A 7,720-nucleotide genomic window follows, 5' to 3' on the forward strand; every position below is an offset into this window, starting at 1 on the left:
CCAACTTGACAATAAACTATTTGTAATAAAAGAAAATAAGAAAGAAACTGTATTGTAGACTAAGCCTAATTTCACGTTCTTTAAAATTAGAAATTGAGGCAGAAAGTTGTGGATGTTAAACATGTTTCTTGAATTAATAGCCCCAATTTTTCACAATTCCCTTTATAGAAGCCCAACAGTTGTATGTTTCTTACACTGTATTCAGCCTTCACCATTAGCATATTTTGGACATTGGAACAGCATTGTATCAGTCAAACTTGAAAAAGGTAGAGATCCGGAAAAGTATTTACACATTTCTGTTTTTTCTTCCGAATTGCTCACATTACTATGAGAACGTGTCCCGACTACCAGAGGGACAGGAGACACATGTGGAAACTAGCTGAGCTGTCCCAGCCAGAGGCATCCTAGACCAGCCAGCCGGACCCAACTCACCAGCCGAACAGACACATAAGCAAGCCCAGATAATATTAACAGCATCCAGCCAGACCAAGAAAGTTACCAAATAAACATGTAGTCTTTTAAGAAATACTAAACAGTTGCTGTGCTAAGCCTTCAAGTTTTGAAGTGATTTGTTACACAGAAAGAGTTAACTGGTACACCAAAAAGACTTAAACTCAATCTAAATCTCAGGATCTCCTTGTTCCCTAATCAAAGCCCTAAACTATGTATTACAGATCTGTCTAGGCTCAACCTTCTCTGGATCTCTGCTATTCTAATAATTGAGTCCTAAGTGTGGGCTTAATTTTTTCTGCCTTTTTAATTGCAGGAGATTGGAGTTTCTTTATTTATTTTGAGAAAGAAGGAGAGAGCCTACAAGCACATGTGCTAGTGAGCATGGGAGGGACAGATAGAGAGAATCCCGTGCTGTCAGCACAGAGCCCAGAGCCTGATACAGGGCTCAATCTCACTAGCTATGAGATCGTGACCTAAGCTGAAATTAAGAGTCAGTTGCTTAACCAACTAAGCCACCCAGGCAACCCTGAAGTTACTGTATACAGTGTAAGGCAAGGCCTTCTGGACTTTACATCTAATCACTAACAGCCTCCAGTTAAAATGGAATTGTTTCTTTCCAGACTTTAGTTGAAATTCTACTGTAATAGTGTTGCTCACAGTATATGAGATGTTTATGAAACATCTACATCAGAATTATCTATGGTTATCTACTACTAATGCAGTTTCCTAGGCCTTATCCCAAACCTAATAAATCAGAACTTCAGCCACTGGGTCTCTGTATTTTTAGTTATCATCAGCTTCCAGGTGCTTATTATGCACATCAAGATTTAGAACAAATGTGTGAGACCTTGAAGACTTCCAGAAGGAGATGAGTGGGAAAGCTACTAAAATTGACAGTGAAGAAGGTGCATCCTAAGGCCTTTGAATAGCTACCGTAATGTGTTCCAAGGTCCTATGTTTTTTTAATCAAATTGCAATAGTAAGATATTTAAATAAGCATTGGTTAACACTGCCTTCTCTTACTAGTCCAAATTCTTCTTGGGCACAGCTTCCCTCACAAGAGACGGACTCTGGATCGCTCAGACCATTGCATATCCACAGGTCCTCCTAGAAGATGACCTTGCAGTAGCTGAAGCTCTTTTGTAGTTACAATTTGGTACTCTTTTTCTTCTAGCCAGATCCCAAAATTATACAAGCAGTAAGCCCGTCAAAATCTACATCTGCCTGTAATGGAGACAACAATTTAACTTTATTGTTAAGTTTAACTTTGTACTATTTTACAAAGAAAAGAAAATAAACCCCTAAGAGGTTATGAACTTTCCCAAGGCCACACTATTATAGGGTTGTCAAAATCGATTCTGGGATTGAGGTCTTTCATATTTCATCTCAGGGAATAAGACACCATTTTCCCCCAACTAGGAAAATTTTACCTGTTATTTAAGGTAAAATTGCACCAGTTTTTAGGCAATGACATATATAACATTCATCATGTTTTAATAGGCTTTATTTTTAGAGTCTGTAATTATGTTTTAAGTAACAAATTATTACAATTTGTTAATTTTGTTTTTTTATAAATAATAATCTTTTTAGAAATAAATTTTATTAAAACAAAGCAAGCAAAAAAGAAACAAATCTTATTAAAAAGCCTGATATGGTTTTAGTACTAACTCTGCCCCTCTCTGAGGCTCTTTCTCTATTTAAAAACCAGTATGTTAATTTTTTCTTGATTGTCTTAAAATCTTTTGGCATATTAAATGAAAAAGTAAATAGAATATGATGTATTAACTAACAAATGTATTACAGGTTAAAAATTTTTAAGTATTAGAGCTAGTTTACAGAGAGAAGTTGTATACAACCATATTTTTTAAAAGTAAAATATGAAAAAGGAAATATATTTTGAAAATTAAAATGAAACCAGAAATATTCCCCAAAAGAGATCGTATAAGGGGAACTAAATTCATCTGGTTACATGACTGGAGTTATCAATCTAGCAAAATTCCAATTAAAGGGCAATTGTATACTTATGTACATTCATATGCTGGAGATATTCTGGTTAAACTGTAAAGATCATTTTCACATTTACTACAGAATAATATGCTTCTTGATTGAAAATAAATGAGAAATTTTCTCATGGCACCGAGTAGGAAGGAAAAATACTTCTCTTAAGCAATCACTGTGTTTATTTTCTGGACATTGTGAATTTTTTACCTGATTAAATTTTCCTTTTAACTTTGGCTATGAAAGCTCAGAGAAAAGTCTGTAATAAACTTCCAGAAAGGTACAGAACTTTCTGATCTGGGCCTGATGAAGTATCTAATTCTGTCCAAGTCAATTACAGCTTTTCTTCAATCTTCAAAGCCTGTTAGTAATGCCACACAACAAATCCTAACCAATCCTACACCACAAATATTACCCAAAAAAAATTTTTAAGCATTCTGTAATTTCACAAGCATGAAACATGTTTGGTGTTATTAATCCAGAAGCCAAATCATCTACTTCTAAATAATCCTTAAAAAACATTCATATGATTTCCATGGGTTCAAGGAAAGAGTTATTACTAGAGCTGCAAAACAGAATGGTGGAGTTAAATATGTTGCTGTAAGACAATTTAATTCTGCTAAATCTAATTATATGAGAAAAATATTTTTCACACTAACACTAGTGTGACTCCACTATCGTTTTGAATTTCCTGTGGCCAGAAATGTCAGCTTTTTTTGGTATTATTCTAGAAACTATTCATTCAGGATCTTTTAAAGCCACAAATTAATTGAAGATTAACTGGGGTAACCGTTTCTATTTCTTAACAGACGTGTGCTTCTGTTGGCTTGTGTTCCTCTAATTTTTTGCTGCTCGCAACCCATTGGGAAATTGTTTTTCAGTTTTGTCAACGTTCATACTCTGTCCTACAGAGCCAATGATCCATTACAGTGGAGTTCACACCTGGATTCAAAATAGTTGGCTGATAAGTATGCTGGCATCAAAACAAGAAAGAAGAGATACTTATCTTTTGACAAACTGAATTAATCTCAGAAAAGAAAATGGTTTATTTCACTTTCTATGTTAATTTAGAGATAGAATCATCTTCACTATTTCTGCGTATACTAATCAGGGCCTAAGATTAGCAAAACAGTAATACATTTTATTGCACATAATTATGTCATTAGAATTTTTAAGACAATTAATTGCAATGAAGCAAATGAAATTAAGTACAGTAATTTAAAACCAAGATCAGTTCACAAAGTAGGGCTTCTTTGTTTCCATACTGCCTATGACTCCCAAAAGATTCTTAAAATACTAAACATTTAAATATTCTGTGACTTTAACAACTAGCATTATGTCTGACACCCAGTGGGTATTCAATAAATACTGAATAAGTAGATGAGCAAAGGAATAACAAAATTCCATGACACAAAAATTAGAAATACTCACATTTTACAAACGAAGGAATTGAGGCACAATGAGGTGAAATAATTTGTCCAAGATTATCTAACAAATAAATGTTGGTACTGGGCTTTGAAGTAAAATAACCTGACTATAAATTCACTTGATTAATCTCTGCAGCATACTATAACATATAATGTTAGTTAAGTTTATGGAGCTTATTGAGATTTGGGAGGCAATGTGGAATATTGGTTAACTCATTATTTAGGCTTGAAGTGAGCAGATATAGGTTCATTATTATCTACGTGTAAACTAAAGATGACAATAGAGCTAATTTCATCCCACCACATCCCATATGGGTAAATACTGGATGATAAATTATTGATAAATAGTAGCTATTATATTATTATACAACAATCTGTAAAAACCAGAGATAAGATTGTTATTTCTCAAAGCCTGAGTTTATAAAAAATATAAAGCTGTGGCTTTCCCACAGATATCCACCTCAAAGTAAAACTATCTCTGTACAATTTTCCCCATAATCAGAAACCTCACATGTCATCATATTTTGGTTTAAATTTCTCAAGGTAACAATAACAAGCACCAATGCGACTTTTTAAAGACAACCTCAGACCACTGTTTTAGTTCTTCATTAGCAAAAGAAAATGCCCTTAAAAATTTTCCACTTAAGAATCTTTTAAATAAATATCTTTAAATAATTACAGACACAGAGAATTAAAATGTAAACTGCATGAATCTTGACTACTTTCCTTCCACCACTAGATTATTTTTTCTTGCTATTTTCAAATCTCAGATCAAATCTTAATCTTAATCCAAGAATTCATTTATTATCATCTATCAAAAACATTTACTAAACTAAGCCAATGTTGTATACATGGAAGAAATAATATATAGGACCAGATTTGTACAAATGTCCAAGCATAAAACAGTAATACAATTTCATTATTTCAACTGAAAGAAGAATAGAAATGGGAAACCCACAATATACAGCACAGTCAAACAGTCAAGCAGTGTATTTATATACCCTGTCCATAACTGGTCACAGTACTAAGTATGTGATATTTGGTAATATCTATTTAGTAATGACTAATAATTTTAATTCTGGTTTTTTTCCTCCAAAACGTCTCTCGACTGTGTTAGAGTTCAATTTTAAAACTGTGATTTTTTAATTTTTCACATAATGTAGTTAGCTTTTAGATAAAATAGGAAATGTGATAGTAACATGTAACGGAAGATGACCCATTAAAATTATTTGAAATAGAACAGCTACACTTGCTCTTTAAAATAAAGAGACAATAGGCAATAGTGCACCACAACCCCCAGATTATTTTATTAGACAAAAAGACATTGTGACTCATTGTATAATATGTTTCCTCAGGAAACACCAAATATTGAATGGGTCAAAGCACCTCAGAAATGAAAAAAAAAAAAAAAAAACCATGCAGGAAAAGATTGCAAAATTGGCAACAATGACTTTCCTATCTTCTGTTTAAAGAACATCAACCCACAAGTTATTTTGTCTTCCAACTTGTCTTTCCTTTATTATCACTAGATATTTACTGCAATATATATAAGAGCTGAGATTTCTTGTTCTTTCTCACCTTCATTTGTCACCTAATTGGCAGGAATAATTTTGACCAGCAGATTAATCAGCCCTACTAAGAAGGATCCTCAGACAACGGTAGGTACATGGAAACATGAATTGAAGATCTCTTATTTTGAATACCAAATTTTTCTCAGACTTTCAAAGATCCATTTTTATTGGCTTTTTATAGAACCTTGATTTCCACCAAAGAGATAATATATACTTATATAAAATTTGATAAGCCATAAAATGCATTGAATTTTGAGAAATTCTGTATGTAAAGCATTCATGCTGGGCATTTGAGACAAGTCCATCCAATTACACAATTAATCAACTTTTCCCCATAATGTACCTTAACATTTTTGTGCTTCCTAATGACCAGAATACTATTAGCTATAACTCTGTATAACTGTTCTATAGTATATTTTTATTATTGGTTTTGCCTTTGTTTTTTAAAACTTTTTATTAAAATGTGTCATAGGAAAAAGGATCCTTAAAGAAATAGCCATATGTACCTATAATTAAATATTCACTGAAATTTAGTCCCTAGGATTCTTTTAAGACTAAGGTTGTTCAGCCAACACATTTAACTGATGGTCAGAACTGACTATCAGAAAAACAGTCTGCACAATGGTGCCTAGAGTTACTTTCCCAGAACTCAGGGTATCGTGTCCTTGCGATATATTCTAAATTTAGAACCTATTGAGAGTAAAATACCTGGACACCTCTCTTTTTTCTACCCTGGTCTTTGATGTTCCATATGTGGATTTTTGGAATTAGTTAGAGATTGCTCATGATACAGTAAAATAACTTAGTAAAATATTGTTGAAAATATTATGTGACCATTTTTCTTTAAACTGTGTCTAGCAGGTTATTCTTTTCCTTTCATTATTTTTGAGGTGGTCCTAGAAATTAAATTTAAAACATACAATCTAGTGAAAACATTAATATCTCAAATACAAGTCCGCAGAAATCTGTAAAGTAATGTAACAAGATATTCAAATCCAAATAAGTACCATTTCAAAGTAGTTATTTCTGAAAGCAAAAACCTTATGTCATAAAAGCTTCCATTCAGTAAAACACTTTTAAGAATAGCTCTTGGCCATTATCTCCAGTGTCCATTTACAAGTCAAAAGCGAAAACGAATTCCACCACTTTATAGTTGAATATTACAAACCTACCAATATTGCTCCAAAATAACATTTAGGCGAATTCGAATTTCTTAAAATGTTACCACAGTATTCCTGTACTACATCCTAAACAAAGAGTTAGAATACATTCCAAATAGCACTTTTTTAAAGGAATGCTGATCAGCCATTCATTGCGCTTCCTTTCAGAGGTCATCATAACCATGAAACCACTGTGTCTGATCACGGGCCTTCTGGCTTTTGCAGCATGTTTGTTGGTAAGTCTCATTAATCACATCTTCTATTTCTTTCACAACTATTACTTCAGATTTCTTCTCACATTAATAACGTTACCCTTCCTTATACGTTAGTAGCTACTAATGATGAATGAAACACTGTTCTCATGCTTTAATTCAAATTTAAATTTAAAATCTAATTTAATTTAAGGCAACTGGGTAGTTCAGTCAATTAAGCAGCCAACTCTTGATTTCAGCTCAGGATCATTATCTCATTGTTTGTGAGGTTGAGCCCCACATCAGGCTCTGCACTGACAGTGCAGAACCTGCTTGGGATTCTTCCTCTCCTCTCTCTGCTCCTGCCCAGCTCATTCTCTCTCTCTCTCTCTTTCTCTCTCTCTCTCAAAATAAATAAATAAACATTTTTTAAAAAAATAAAATCTAGTTTAATTTAAATAGCCACATATGGCCCAGGGCTACCATGTTGGATAATATAGATCCCTAATATCACACTGCATTATGCAGACACGTATAAATATGGGTTCTTGCATATATTAACAATTTCACAAGTAGGTAGAACAAATTTATTGCAAATTTTGGATCCTATATTCTTAAAGACATTATTTGAATACCCTTGAACATGTTATTTCATTGGAACTGTTTCATTTTCTATAAAATGAGATACTTAAAATAGAGCAGTTTTTCTCAACATGGGGTTCATGTGCCATCGAAATCAAAGTAACTTGATTCATTTATTAAAAACAGAGTATTCCAGGCCTTCTCCCAAAAGAATGAGTGTCTGAGAGTAGGACCTGGGAGTATGCACTTTGCCATGGACTCAGGAGCTACAGATATTTAGATTAACACTACCATGTATAAAGCACTGGGTTAAGTACCACGGAAGTTACTAACTATCC

Source organism: Crocuta crocuta, unplaced genomic scaffold, assembly GCF_008692635.1.
Source record: "Crocuta crocuta isolate KB4526 unplaced genomic scaffold, BGI_CrCroc_1.0 scaffold1, whole genome shotgun sequence".
In the NCBI taxonomy this organism is placed as follows: Eukaryota; Metazoa; Chordata; class Mammalia; order Carnivora; family Hyaenidae; genus Crocuta; species Crocuta crocuta.